General features: G+C 47.9%; 1 protein-coding gene across 2 annotated transcripts in view; it reads right to left on the minus strand.

The window, feature by feature from the left end:
• FARP1 (FERM, ARH/RhoGEF and pleckstrin domain protein 1) overlaps nt 1-14405 on the minus strand; it is a 314477-nt gene extending 300072 nt beyond the window's left edge. For both annotated transcript variants that reach the window (XM_070380802.1, XM_070380803.1), the window contains exon 1: nt 13982-14405. The gene's annotated coding sequence lies outside the window, so the exon portion shown is untranslated. The remainder of the gene's footprint in view (nt 1-13981) is intronic.
• Nucleotides 14406-15800: the final 1395 nt, after the last annotated feature.

A 15800-nucleotide genomic window follows, 5' to 3' on the forward strand; every position in this document is an offset into this window, starting at 1 on the left:
CAAACAACATTAGCATGACACCAGAGTTGCTATTTGCTCACAGATTGATGATGATATCAGTTTTCCTTCCAGGATTATAAACGGGGAACCGAACTGCAATCTTTGAAGTCTCACCCACAGAGCCAATGTGCTGCCTGGGACCTTTTCCCAGTTGAGACTCCAGATGTGCTGTGTCCCGGGACTTCCCAGAGCTCTTTGAGTCTGAGTGTTGGTCTAAACCCAATTTGGTGAAGTACCCTCTGCTGTTTCTCTTTTCATGTTAGTATATTGAAAGTAAGCCAGATAATTCTCTAATGAAAGTGAAAGTGATGTTGCTCAGTCGTGTCCGACTCTTTGCGACCCCATGGACTGTAGCCTACCAGGATCCTCCATCCAGGGGATTTTCCAAGCAAGAGTACTGGAGTGGGTTGTCATTTCCTTCTCCAGGGGATCTTCCCCACCCAGGGATCAAACCCCGGTCTCCTGCATGGTAGGCAGATGCTTTACCATCTGAGCCACCAGGGGAGTCCTAATTCTCTAATAAATACTGGTATTATTTATTTGTATATAACAAGTGGCTTATTTTGTTAACAAATCCTTTGAACCTGAGATGAAAGTGAAACTTCTCAGCAAAACAACAGAGTAGCCTGGCAGGTGATACAGTCTACGGGGTCGCAGAGAGTCAGACACGACTTAGTGTCTAAACCACCACCAGGTAGCCCAGGAAAGGATCTAGTCAATATCTTTGAATAAGCCCCTCGTATACTGATGTTTTCTCAGCATGTTTTGTTAAAAAAATAAACAGCCATGCTGACACACCAGTACACACCTGTTCAAATGGCTTCAGTGAAAAGCAGGGACAACATCACGTGCTGGGGAGGACTCCACTTCTGGGCACCTCCCGGTGAGAAATCACACCCATATTAAGACCTGCACATGAAAGCTTCTAGCAGCTGCTGATTTAGCCATTCTATTCACACTTGCCCCAAACTGGAAACAACCCCAACGTCCTTCAACAAGTGAATGCCTATGCAAACCGTGGTACATCCATACTACGGATCAGTACTCGGCAATTGAAGGAAAAGGGTGACGTTAAAAACAACTCAGAAGAATCTCAGAGACATTGTGTGAGTGCGTGAAAGAAGCCAGTCTCAAAAAAGGTTCACGCACTGTGATTCCACTTATAAGACGTCTGAAAAAGAACAGATAGTGACACAGCAAAGGTGAGCAGTTAACAGGGGTGGCGGAAGGGGACAGGGGAAGGTGAACCCAAGGAAAGGAACAACACCTGGGAATTTTCTGAGCTGCTCAAAATGTTCCATATCCTGGGGCTTCCCCGGGGGTTCAGTGGTTAAAGAATCTGCCTGCCAGTACAGGAGACACAGGTTCGATCCCTGGCCCGGCAAGATCCCACATGCCACAGAGCAACCACGCACGTGCAGCAACTCCTGAGCCTGTGCTCTAGAGCCCGGGAGCTACCAGTGAGTCCACAAGCTGCATGTAAAGCCCACGTGTCCTTGTGACTGACATCAAGAGAAGCCACTGCAGCGAGAAGCCCGCACACCCATACAACCAGAGAGTAGCCCGGCTCACCACAACTAGAGAAAAGCCCATGCAACAACAAAGACCACACACAGCCAAAAATAAATACAATTATTTTTTTTTAAATTCCATATCCTGACTGTGGTGTTGGTCACACAAATCCATATACGTGGTAAAACTCACAGAACGCTACAGGAGGCAGAGAGGGCACTTTTACTATATATATTTTTTTAATTTAATGCATGTGTGATTTCCTTCCAAAGCAATCTCAACTCCTTTTTCCCCTTAACTGTGTCTTGTTAAATCACCTTCAGGGCCTAGAGCCTTGTTGATTTTCAAAGCTTAAAAAAAAAATGCTGGTCAAAAGGACTTCTACAAGGAAGTTACTTGGAATCTGCTGATCTGTATCTCAGGAGTCCACAGTCTCTCAAACAATTCCATTCATTATTTTCCTCCAGAGGACAAACCTCCCACTTGTATGTCCCTGCAAACAGCCTTGCCTGGGAGCAAACCACCTTTTAGGAGGACACAAACACAACTTCACGGACTCTCAATAAATGTGTCCAGTGAGTGAATGATGGGGTCCCTGAAGTCACAAGACCCAGACTATCCTGAGGGCACATGATAGCCTCAGGGGAAAACCAGCCCCCCCACCCCCACCCCAACACCCTGCTTTGAGCCAGGCTTCCCATATGGCTCAGTGGTAAAGAACCCGCCGGCCAATACAGGAGACTCAACAGACCCAGGTTCAATCAAGTCAGTAAGGTCCCCTGGAGGAGGGCACGGCAACCCACTCTAGTATTCTCGCCTGGAGAATTCCATGGACAGAGGAGCCTGGCGGGCTACAATCCATGCAGCTGCAAAGAGTCAGACACAACTGAGCGACTAAGCACGCATGCACACACTTTGGGCCCCTCTCTGAGCACGAGGGTGACCATCCACTTAGACGCCTTTTGTTCTGACACCCAGGCAGTTAGCGCCTTTCAGTGTCAAAAATGTCTCAATTTGGACCAAAAAATATATATATATACACTGTCCCCTTGAAGACGAGGATTTTTCGGCCTGTTTTCTTCACTGTTGTCAATCTCAGGAATCGTGCCCTCCGGGTAAAAGGTGCTCGACAGACCTTTGTGAGAAACTTGTGAAGAGTTATTGAGACTCACATGAGTTGTGATTTTTCCAGCTACCTGAGATCCTATGATAAGATCCTCATTAATCCATCAAAGAAAGGCTCTGTTTTAAGTAGCCAGAAAGTAGATCAGAAGTTTTGAGACACAGCTCCTGATCTCCAGAAATGAACTCTGGGGGAAAAGGCAAAATCCACACATCAGGGACTAACTAATGATGCGAGCTACACTGCAGATGAAACCAGTCAGGCCGCCGGCGTTGGCAGCAGCTGCCTTCGGCACTGCCCTGGGGGCTCGCCAAAACTTCTGTGGATAATCTCCAATGGTAAGCCAATGGAACTGAGACAGAGACACTGCTTTGATCGGGAATTAGCAAAACGGGCATGGCTTGGCTGGGTCACATATGGGTATCTTCTCTCTCAACATACGGTTGTCCCGAAACAGTCCTGTCTGCTGGGGACTGGTTAGGGCTGCCAGGAGCTAACATCCTTGCTTACTAAGTGCCTCTGACCAACAACAGAGAAAGGGGGCACATGGGACGTCCCTGATGGTCCAGGGGTTAAGAATTCATCTTCCCAATGCAGGGGGTGCAGGTTCAATCCCTGGATTGGGGAGCTAAGATCCTCCACGCCACGGGGCAACTAAACCCATGTACCAGGAACAAGAGAAGCCCAAGGGCTGCAAGCAGAGAAGGCCTGCATGCCACAACGAAGACCCAGCGTGGCCAGAATTCAAGAAGGCAGGGGGCACCTCGAGAGTTGTCACAAGTGATAAGAAAAGAGTGTAGAGGCACAGCTCCCATCCCAGCCTGCCTGGTGGGCTTCTGCAGGGGCCAGCTTTGCTGTAGACTCACCCTGAGCAAGCCTGATCGATTTCCACCTCTTTCCTTGAATTCTGGATGGTGTGTCTGAATATAAGCGAGAGGAGGGTTGTTTGGAGCTGATATCTAACCACGGTGGCGCCCCTCACAAGGGACCATTAGGTTAGAACTGCAGCTTTCGGTGCATGGACATCAATCTTGTCCTGATGGGAATCCTCCAGCTTCGGCACAGCCCCGGGAGGTGTGGACGGTGCACCTCCTTCCTGTCTCTGTCCCTCCTTCCCCGCTGGGCCCTCCCCCAGAAAGTTATTTCCCCTTATTTTTGTGTGTCAATCTTATCCACCTGGAAAGGCCAGTTCCCCATCCCCACCCCATCCTTATACACCCCTCCGTCACAAGAGGGGTCCCTCATCTGGCCAAAACAGGAGTCCTTCCCTGGAGGGGTGGAGATGGGGGTTCAAACTTCAACTTGGTGAGTCTCAATCCCAGCGTGAGTGGCATGAACGTTTCATCCCCGGGAATGGAACATGTTCAAAGGTATGACTAATCGCCAGCATGACGGGGGGTAGAGGTGGGGGCTGCCTGACTTTTAAGGTGGGGCCGTGGATGCTATGGGCCTCCTCTGTGGCTCAGTGGTAAAGAATCCACCTGCCAAGGCAGGAGACATGGGTTCAATCCCTGGGTCAGGAAAATCCCCTGGAGAAGGAAATGGTAACCCACTCTGGTAACCTTGCCTGGGAAATCCTATGGACAGAGGGGCCTGGCGGGCTACAGTGCATGGGGTCGCAAAGAGTCGGACACGACTGACTAAACAACAATGGATGTTACAGTTCCTGTGTCGCGCAAGGCAGCCCCACCATCACCAGCGAACTGTCCCAAGTGCCAGTGGAGAGAACCAGGAACACGAAGCCAATCCCACACGTGGCTGGAGTCTTCAGACCCAGGTCTCGATTCCTGAGACGACTCACCTTGGCCCGTTCTGGGGTTGGTATTGAGAGCTACCAAATTCCCCATTCTCTTACGACTCAAGGTGGGTGGGTGTCTGCCCCTTGCAACAAAAGAACCCTCTTTCCATAGATTTATATACAGATGGTTACAGCAGTCAAATATTGCAAGCAAAAAAATAAAAAGACCAATAAAGGGCAATGTTAGGTATATTATGTAGAATTATACAGGGGAACATTATAAAGTCATTAAAATTTTCATTTCAAAGAAAACTCAATATGGAAAACACTCAGCGGTTAAGGCGGGAAAGTGGCTTCTAATTATACACGCATTGTTCTCACAATTTTTTAAAAAAGTATGTCTGTCTATAGACAGACAAATACTGGGAATATATTGAATATGCCAAAAATCAAATGGAAATAAATCAAATTTTAATTTTCACAAATTCTGACCAGCAGGATTGCAAGGAATTTTTACTTACTGTTTGATACATGAATACTTTTCTAATCCTGTTACAAAAAGTAGAGTACAAAGGGAATACTAAAATGAGCAAACAAGTTAACAAAAACACACTTCTTTACTGAAAGCTCAACTTAAATGCAACTTTCAACCAGAATCCAATATCTTAATATCTGAACACTTCCACCATTACAGTACCTTTTGCAAAGCTCTTGTCATATTGTAATTATCTAGAAAACTTCTCCAATCTGGTCTGGATGCTACACTCTGACAGCAGAGAACTGGGCCCTATTTTTGTGGCACCAATATTAACTAGTAATTTAACACAGCTAGTCAATCAAATACTTGTTGAGTTGATAAATCCTCACACAAAATGAAGTAAAAAAAAAAAATGTGAGTGAATATGCAATTAACTCTTGTCACCTGACCATCCTGATAGTAAGGGGTGGGGGGATGACCAGATTTCTTCTTAAAGGTTGTATCAATCAAAAGAAAATAGACTGGAATCTTCTAATTCTATATTCTGCAAGTTCTTCACTTGGATATTTTCCATTCAATTCATTTGCTTGGATTAAGGTTATCATAAAATCATTCAACCTTTCTTTACAGGGTCATAAATACCTGTGTCTAATTTTTGAATGTAGTAAATCTCTAGTTTACCCAAATCCTGACATTTTCAAGCAGTTCCTTCTACTAATAACATTGGCCCTCAATAAGATTTCATGCCAGATAATCAAAAGATTTGGCAAGATTATAAAGAAAGACATTAATCTCTGATTAATAATGGCCTCACAAATCTCCTAATCCAAACCCCAAATGGTCAGCTCTAAGTAGATGTCCTGCAAGGCCATCAAGAGAGGAAAAGGTAAAATTTATGCAGATATAGTGACCAGATTCTCACATGTTATCAAATACCTACAGTCCTTAAAAATCATTCATCTTTCACAGCAACTTGGTATGATTACTAAGCCACTTTCCACATAATTAACAGTAAGAGACTCTTTTTCTCATAGATAATGTCAAAGGGCAGATGAAAGATCAAGTCTTCCAACCTGTCAGAATGGCTCTCATCAAAAAGACAAGAAATAACAAGTATTGGTGAGGATGTAGAGAAAAGGAACCCTCCAGCGCTGGAGGTGGGAATATATTGATAAATTGGTGCAGACACTATGGAAAAGAGTACGCAGGCTCCTCAAAGAATCAAAAATAGAACTATCACACAATCTAGCATTTCCACTCCTGGGTATTTACTTAAAGAAAGCGAAAACACTAATTTAAAAAGAAACACACACCCCTGTGTTCACTAAAGCGTCGCTCACAATAGCCAAGACATGGAGACAACCTAAATGGTCACTGACTGAAGAGCAGATAGAGAAAACACAGGGATATTACACAATGGGCTGTCACTCAGCCATCAAGAAGGACAGTTTATCCATGTGACAACATGGATAGACCTACAGGGAACAATTATGCTAAGTGAAATAAGTCAGACAGAGAAGGATAAATACTGTATGTTTTCACTTATATGTGGAATCTAAAAAACAAATGAATAAATATAACAGGAACAGACTCACAGGTACAGAGAAAAAACTGCTGAAAGGGAGGAGGGGTGGGGCAATGGGCAAACCAGGTGAAGAGCATAAGACATACAAATGATCTGTTATAAAATAAAGTCACAGGGATACAATGAATAGCACTGGGAATACAGTCAGTAATATTCTAATAACCCTAGCATGATGCATAATCTACAAAAATATCATCAAATCACTATTTTGTATACCAGAAGCTAACATAATATTGTAAATCAACTACACTTCATTTTGTAAAAAGCAGACCAAAAAAGACATTTTTTAAAAAGAAAGACAAAGTCTTCCGATGAATGTATCAGTCAAGATGCTTGGGATGAGAAGAACAGAATTAGAAAGTGGGTAAATTTATTGTCTAATACACTAAGTCCAGGTTGGCATTATTTGGTATACAAAACTTATTATTTAGTATACTAAGCTCCAGGTGCAGGAAGATTGGTGCCTAAGTGATGCCCACAAGAACTCTGCTTCCGTCTTTCAGCCCATCATCCTCTTGCCGTCATCCCAAGGCTGATCACAACACGGCTGCTGTGATTCCAGACATCACATTCAGTCCGGCTATCGGGTATCTCGGTGAGAGTACAGAAACACTCCCCAGATCCTTCTTCAAAGACCACCAAATGTCAGCGGCTTCTGAGAAGCACTTTGATTAAGGACAAAAGGAGTGTGAAGAAGGCCGTGCCATCATTTCCTGATGACAACAAATGGGTGACACTAAGCAGCATGGAACTGTAGCAGCCCTTCGCCGTAACAGCTCAGCAGGCTGCAGCAGCATCATTAACCTCTGGGCGACAAGCCTAGGTACAGAAAGCAACAAGCTGGGCACGGCAGGGTAGAAGGACAGAAAGAACTTGTGTCCTGGGTGATACTGTGAGCTGAGACACTGAACCAGGGACCCCTTCCTTTCTTATTATTTGAGGCAACTAATTGGTGAATTGCAGAGAAGGCAATGGCACCCTACTCCAGTACTCTTGCCTGGAAAATCCCATGGACGGAGGAGCCTGGTAGGCTCCAGTCCATGGAGTCGCAAAGAGTCGGGCACAACTGAGCGACTTCACTTTCACTTTTCACTTTCATGCATTGGAGAAGGAAATGGCAACCCACTCCATTATTCTTGCCTGGAGAATCCCAGGGACAGAGGAGCCTAGTGGGCTGCCGTCTATGGGGTCACACAGAGTCGGACACGACTGAAGCAACTTAGCAGTAGCAGTAACAGCAATTGGTGACTTTCACTGCTATAAGTCAAAGATTCTATCACCTGAAGATAAATGCACTCTTGAAGGCCCCTTGAGGTTTTAGGGAAAGAGCACCAATAACTTGCCCAACATCACAAAGATGGACAACATACAGAAGGGCTGATCTGTCTCATCTTAATATCTATATTCCCAACTCTTCTTATCTTTAATACCAATCTCTAACATCGGTATCCTAACATGTCATGGAGTTTTCAATACAAAAATTTTTAAATTTATGTATGTATGTATTTGTCTTTTCCATTACAGTTTAGCACGGGATTTTGAATAGAGGTCCCTGTGCTCTACAGTAGGACCTTGTTTATCCATTCTATGTATAACAGTTTGCATCTGCTAACCCCAAACCCCCAATCCATCCCTCTCCACCCTCCTCCCACTTGGCAACCGCAAGTCTGTTCTCTGTTTCTGTTTCAGTCATGACACAAATTTTAATTCAAGTCAAGCAATATTTATTTATCTTCTATGAGCAGGAGAAACAAAAATCAGGAAAACATGCTTTCTGATCTGACAACCCTTGTTATCCAGTTCAGAAAATGAGGAGAATACATAAATAACACGATGAAATTCACACCAAAATAGGAAAACTAAACGCCTTTTACAAGCACCCACATATGCCATCCTGACCTCTTTTTAGAATGTCACATCTTGCTTTTTCCTAGGGCTCCATTTTTTGGTATTGATTTTGAAAATACTTCTTTTCCACAATCCTTCTGTGTGCTAAAAGAACAAACAACTCAATTTTGAATTTTGGAAATCTATTTATTTGATCACAATCTTAAACCCCTTGTTTCCTCAGATTTTTCAAAACAAGCAGGGTTTTGGGTTTTTTTTTTTTTCCATTTTCATGTCCTTTCAACTCAGTTTCAGTTAGGAAAGATCAGAACTGCATGAAGTAAATGGGGTCTGACCTCCTGAACAGAGTGATATTAGTGTATGTCTTACACACAAAACTGTGCTATTTTTCCAAAGTTGAAAAAAATTATCTGACCTTTAATAAGCTCAATAAGTGGACCGTGTACAATGTTTTCCTCATAAATTTTGCTCTTCAAAAGATACCATTAAAAAAGGAGAAGGTTAAAAAATAGCCTGGTGAACATACTCGTAATATATTTACCTAACAATGTACTTGTATGCAGAATATACACAGAACTCTCATAACTGTAAAATAAGATGACATTAAGTATGTGCGGTTTCTTACATGTCAGTTATACTCAAAAGCTTTATGAAACAATCAGACAAAAATCAATGGAAAAGAACAAAGTGTGAATGGCCACGTCACGAAGGAAGATAGCCAAATGGCCAAAAAGCACAGGAAAACCTATTCTTCTCTTTCAGGGAAATATAAAATTAAACCACAAGGAGATACCACTAACACATCCACCAGAATGGCCAAAATGAAAAAGATGGGTAATTTCAAGTGCTCATGAGGATTACATAAGTGGAACACTCGTATATCATTGGCGGGAATGTAAAATGGTACAAACACTTTGGAAAACAGATGGCAGTTTCTTATAAACATACACTTATTATAAGACCCAGCAATAAAAAGGAAAACAGATCTCCGCACAAAGACTTGTTCACAAATGTTCTTAGCAGCCTTATTCATAACAGCCCAGACTGGAAACAACCAGAGTGGCCAAGGGTGACCAGACCAACAAAGAGAAGCACATCTAGACACTGAAATACTCTGGGCAGCAGAAAGGAGCACACTGATAAGAGGACGGAGGAAGGGGGAAGGAGGAGGAGAGAGGAATAAAAGGTGAGGTGAAATGACACCTAGGCTTTGTGAAACTGCAGAACTCCAAAGGGTCTTAAAAGCGGCCAGAGAGAAAAGACGAGACTATTTACAAATAACAATTAGCCTGACAGCGGACATAACAGCAACAACAAATGGATCATAAAACAGTGGATTAACACAGAAGCAATAATCCAGAATTGCACACCCAGCTAATTCATCATTCTGGAACAGATTTCAAGGCCCACAGAAATTGAGGTTACCCTCTGGCTTGGGAAGATTCCCCTGGAGGAGGAAATGGCCACCCACTCCAGTATTCTTGCCTGGAGAATCCCATGAACAGAAGAGCCTGCTAAGCTACAGTCCACGGGGTTGCACAGAGTCAGACACGACTGAAGCAACTTGACACAAGCACACACCCCAATAAATGCTCATTCGTGGAACTTTCAAAAAACATCTCAGGAAGAAGGAAAGTTATCCCAGAAGCAAATTTTTCAGGTAGGTTGTACTTTCTTCTTCATGCTTTTTTGTGTTGGATTTCTTAAAAATGAGTCTGTATATTTTTACAATACCTGACTTTAAAGGTTAGCTTCAATGGTTAAATCAGATCAAAACAGAAATGAAACCAAATATCAAATTTTCAAATTCCCAGAGAACAACAACTTGTCAGGGCTAATATCAGATTTCCCTTAAAAATGTTAAAGACTAACTTGAAAGGACATGAAAATGAGGTTTATTTATTCACTCAGCAAGTATTTAGCAAAGATTTCTTGTGTGCCATGCACTAAATAGCAGATCCTGAATTAGTATGATGAGAACAAAGAGTGAAAGGCATCATAATACTGGATTTATGTCTTCTCTTACACGATACCGTTACGGAAAGCCCAAAGTCTACACAGAGTGCGGTTGCTCTTGTGGATGTGGAATTTTACATAATAGAAAAAAGATAATCTAATTTGGCCCAGGGCCCTTTTGTTTGAAAATGTATGCACAAATATGACCATCTAACACATGAAATTAATTCAGTGTAAATGATGAATTCTCATATTAATTTAATTGCCAATCTTGCCGTCTGTCTCTAATTTCCATCCCACGTTAAATAAGAAAACTGCCTTGAGTTCATGGGCAGCACTGAGCATGCGCTCACTTTTAGGCCTCTTGTAGCCTATGGTCCCTGGTTTATTTCACAAGTATCAAAGGCTTAGAGCTTGGGCATTTAACATGTATCAATTGTTCCCTTTTGCTCAAAGTATCCACTTGGCAAAATATTTTTAACTGACTTAAACCTGGAGGAGGGAAGCCTATTAAAAGACAGTTTCTCCACTTTTCAAATAAACAGTTTCGGGGGCTTCTTGATTAAAAACAAAGGTGGCATTTGGCATAAAAGGACTGGTGAAATCAGTATTTCTAGTAATTTGAATGGAAACCGTTGGGCTCTGATCTTGCCCGACATGTGGAAGTGGTTAAGGCAGTAACCTGGCGGAAACAGAGTGAGGGGCCTGTATGATGAAGTGAGGCCACAGCAGAAACTCTAACCATTACAAAGCAAGGGGGAAAAAACAAGTTGCTCCACCACTGCCCATTCAACAGTCAGGCTTGGTGAGCCCTCCTTTCAATCAAAGCACCAAATAAGAGGAGAGGTGCAGCCACAAGAACCTTTAAAATCCCTTCCCAGCAATGGTAAGCAACACCTGGAATACCTGGGCACTCAAAGTATCAACGGAAAGGACTCCAGTGATTGTACTTTGGGATTACAAGTGCATGCTCAGTCGCTCAGTCGTGTCTGACTCTCCGACCCCACAACTGTAGCCCGCCAGGCTCCTCTGTCCAGTGGATTCTCCAGGCAAGAATACTGGAGTGGGCTGCCACGCCCTCCTCCAGGGGATCTGAGGATCTTCCCAACCCAGGGGTCGAACCCAGGTCTCCCGTATTGCAGGTGGATTCTTTACCACCTGGGAAGCACCGAGATTACAAGAGCTCCTCTCTTATCTGTAGCATCTTCAGTTCAAGGGGAAAGTGCCTTTCTCAAAAACACTAAGCAGCTCTCTGCAATATGCAAGGTCAGTTGCAAAAGGTTTGTTTGAAATGCCTGGTTCACCATGCTGTCAAAGCATCAGCCAAGTACCTACAAATTCACACAACTTCCCTCATCCTCTGGGAAACCCACATTCCATTTTTCCTAAAGTGTTCAGCAAGCAAAAACTGGGCTCCCATCTCTTCTTTAGTGTTCTCTAACCTCCTCAAGGATGGAAAAAGGTGTTCATTTCTGATGTCTATCACATGCATATATATTTATATATCCTTACAAATATATACCATTCTCCAAATGAATTAAATTCTTCTATGACTATTAGAGTTCAGTGAATGCTAAAGGATGAATTCCACTTTAAAAAAGTAACCCTTTCAATACTATATTCAATTCTTATCTTCTTAGAAACCATTTCCTCCAACAGTTTTTTAAATAAAAAGCAAAACAAAAATGTTCACCCAAGCTCCTCATAGTCTTAAGATAATTATGACAAAACTGCAATACACCAGAAGAAAATTATCTAAGGTAGATTTTTAAGTCTCCTTTCGGTAAATTTGGCCACAGAGTAGCCTTAGTATTCTATTATGACCTAGGGAATTCAATCCCTGTATAAAATTCCAGGAAAAGACTAATTGTGTGAAAAGGGACACTATAAAACTCGCTTCAGGATTCCCAAAGGGGAAGCCCTCCTTGAATGAAAAACCACACCCCAACTTACAGGGGGCAAGCCACTGAGTCTGTGACCCTATGGAGAACAGCTACATCATCACCAGGTATTTCAAGTTTCTCATCCACAAAGAAGAAAGAAGAGATTATGGGAAGCGCTAGGCTAGCAGCTTACTATTTCCACCAACACTTCGCCCAGGAAGCCAGCCACTGGCCAATCATGTGTCTATTTATTTTACCCAGAAGCAGATCTATTAGCCAGACATTCTAAAAACACAAACGTTCCCTTGTGCTTGGAGTAACTCCAATATTGGTGCCTTGCTGCACAAGGATGCTGCAGGAATATAAAGTGAGCCATGTGGATGCTGAGCCCACATGAAGAGCATTGTCAGAAACTATCATACCCAGAAGACCAACCCTACGGAAAGGCTAAAGGTAAAGCCCCAACCAGAAGGCTGTGGAATGTGGAAGACAGCCAAAAGCAGGAGACTTCAGAAGGGCCTGCCTGATCACAACAGTGAGGACAATTTTTAAGGTAAATGTCCCAAAGCTCTCAGGACCGAAAAAGCCTTTCATCCTGCTTTCTGTCCGGTTTAGACTGAGTAAGAAAAGCAAGACAATGCTGGAAGATGTTCTGAAATGGGCTTGGCCAAGTCACCAGGCGCAAAGCACAGTGAACCTAACCCACGGGGTTTAGGCTGGGGTTTGGCTCCGGCTGAAGACGCTGCCTGCGGGGTGGGAGAGATGGGGGTCCCCAAAAGCCATGGCTCAGGGTGGAACAGTAATACAGAGGAGGGCGGGGCTGAGCAAGTCAAACCTGGGAAACTAACAAGCAAGACATTAACCAGGACCATAAAATGAAACAGCCAGAGGCCACCATGGTACTCCAGAAGGATCACAGAGACAGGCTGAGCCGGCTAAACTGTTCCAGATGCGAGGCAATCTCTCCGCATCTCAAGCGGCGGATCTGATAACCAGGGTCCTCAGTTCTTCGTGCGTCGCACCTCGCTCGTTTTCTGGGAGACTCTGCACAGATTTCAGAGCTGGGCTCCCACGGCCAGACACGACATCCAGACTGATGCCCGGGAACGCGTGTTCCCCCTCGAATAAAACACACACACACATGCACACACTCTCAAAGGGTCTGGCCGGATCACACAGCTAAAGTTTCTGGAACTTAAATCGTAAAACCACAATCAGAAGTTGTTTTGAAAAGCTCACCACAAAAATCTGTGTCCTTTGCTTTAAAAAAAAGGGGGGGAGGGGGTGGGAGAAAACTTTGGTCTCCATAAAGGCTGGCGGTAACGAGGGACAAAAATGCAACTCGGCGAGAGGGCGTGTTCCTCTTTGTCACCCACCCGGGGTCCCCGCGCCGTGCGTGGGCGAGCCGCGAGCACCCGCGCCAGCGGCCACCCCCCCGGCCCGCGGGCGGCCTCGGGAGCCCAGATTGCGGCCGGAGGTCCGGAAGCCGCGTCGGGCGCTGTCAGCGCGCCGGGTGGGATGGGAGGAAGCGGGGGGAGGGCGCCCCGGGACGGGGGGAGGCGAGTAGGGACGCGCGCGGAGCCCGCGGCTCGAGTCCGCCGAGGTGAGAGAAGGGCGCAAGGGGTGGCGCGGGGCCCTGAGGCCCCGGAGCTCCGGCTATTGTTGCCTGGCTGGAGGGCGACTCTCCCGCCTTAGTAAGAGAAAGCCCGATGCCACTCGCCACACCTCCCGCAGGCAGGACCCGCGGGCCACGCAGCTCCTTCCAGCCGCGCCCGGATCGGCCGGCTCCGGGCGCCCGACTCGCACAAGTTGCCGCCCGCCCGCCCGCCGCGGTCATTGTTCGCCGCGCGCCTCCTACCTCCACGGCGCGGGCGGCTCCGGCTCCCACTCCCGCTCCCGGCCTCCGGGCTCCGCAGCTCCGAGCCCCGGGCGGCCGAGGGCGCGGCTGCTCCGGCTGCGCGTGCGGCGGGGACGCTCGGCTATTAATACCCGCGGGCGGCGGCAGCGGCGCGGACGCGCGCACGGGGCTGGCGGTGGCCGGCCGAGGTCCGAGCCATCAAAGGTGGCGCGGGGCGGAGGGGAGGGCGGAGCAGGCGGGGTGGGTGGGGAGCGGGCTCAGGGTCGCCATGGCCGCCTCGACGCCGGGCCGAGCGGCGCTCGCGCGGGGAGGAGCGGCGCAAAGCGGGCGGCGGCCTCGTCCCCGCCCCGCGCGCCAGCCGAGCGCTGCCCGCAGCCCCCTGCGCCCGCGCCGGCCCCGCCGCCTCCAGGCCGGCGAGCGGGAAGTGAAGGCAGGCGAGCCCCTCCCCGGGCCTGGGCCGGCCCCTCGGCGAGGGGCGGGGGAGCCCCAGCGCCGCGCCGCCCGAGCCGCGGGGACAGCAGGAGAACCACAGCCCCCTCCAGCGTCCGCGCCCGCGCCCTGCGAGCCGCCGCACCCCGCCCCGGCTCCGCTCCGCCCCGGGGGCAGGTGCGCCTAGGGGCCGCCCGCCGCGAGCGCCCTCCCCGGCCCGGCGAGCCCACCTCCGATCCGCGCCTTACTTGGTCCTGCGGCCCGAGCCGGGCTCGCCGCTCGGCCACCGCCCGGCCAGAACGCAAGAGGCGCCGGGGAGAGCGCCGAGCCAGCAGGGACGCGCCAGTCCCGCCGCTGCGGTCGAAAGCGAGATGAGGGCGCGGGAGACGAGCACCCGGGCGACACCGCCAGCCGCTGGCGGAGGATCGGCCAGGATCGGGACTCCGCGAGTCGTGCTTGTGGTTGTTCAAGAGGGAGCCCCGCCCGTGAGCCCACCTCCTAGGACTTTCCGTCTCCGCGCGGGCCGCGGCGCGGTGCGGGGACCCACGAGCACCTCCCCTTCCCCGGGGCCGCTGGAGCGGGCTTCCGGCACCACCCTGGGCCACGAGGGACTTAATCCCGGAGGGGCAGTGGTCACCTCCCCTCCCCCGCCGCGGCCCGGCTTCCTCCACGCCCCCTCCGGGGACCCGAGCGATGCCCGCGCACGGGAAAGGAGTGGAATAGGTCAGCTGTTTACAGATTCTTGTGGGGCCTCGGAGCTCCGGGAACTCGAAGGAGGCGGGAACAAGATTCTAGGACCCAGCAGGCAGGGACCTAAGAGGGAAAAGTCAATGGTTCCCATCCTCCAGCTGAGAGCTACCGCTTTACACCTCCATCCCCCATCCTCAGCCCCGGGTCTTGCCCTTTCTTCTCCTCTTGGATGGGCCCTCTACACATGGAGGGCAAAGGACTGGCGGCAGGTTCCAAAGGAAAAACCACCCTCGGCTAGATCCGGAGGGCACCCACCCCTGACGGCCACCGGCTACAGCGCCCTGGCCATTTGGCGCCTTAGAGAAGTTTTCCTGGCTTCCCTGGTAACTCAGCTGGTCAAGAATCCGCCTACAATGCAGGAGCGCCCGGTTCGATTCCTGGGTTGGGAAGATCCCCTGGAGAAGAAGGGATCGGCTACCACGTCAGTATTCTTGGGCTTCCCTGGTGAAATGGTAAAGAATCTGCCCGCACTGCGGGAAACCTGGGTTCCATCCCCAGGTGGGGAAGATCCCCTGGAGGAAGGCATGTCAACCCACTCCAGTATTCTTGCCTGGAGAATCCCCATGGCTGGAGGAGCCTGGTGGGCTATAGTCCATGAGGTCGCAAAGAGTCGGACACAACTGAGTGACTAAGCAGAGCA

This window comes from Bos mutus, chromosome 12, assembly GCF_027580195.1.
Source record: "Bos mutus isolate GX-2022 chromosome 12, NWIPB_WYAK_1.1, whole genome shotgun sequence".
Classification (NCBI taxonomy): Eukaryota; Metazoa; Chordata; class Mammalia; order Artiodactyla; family Bovidae; genus Bos; species Bos mutus.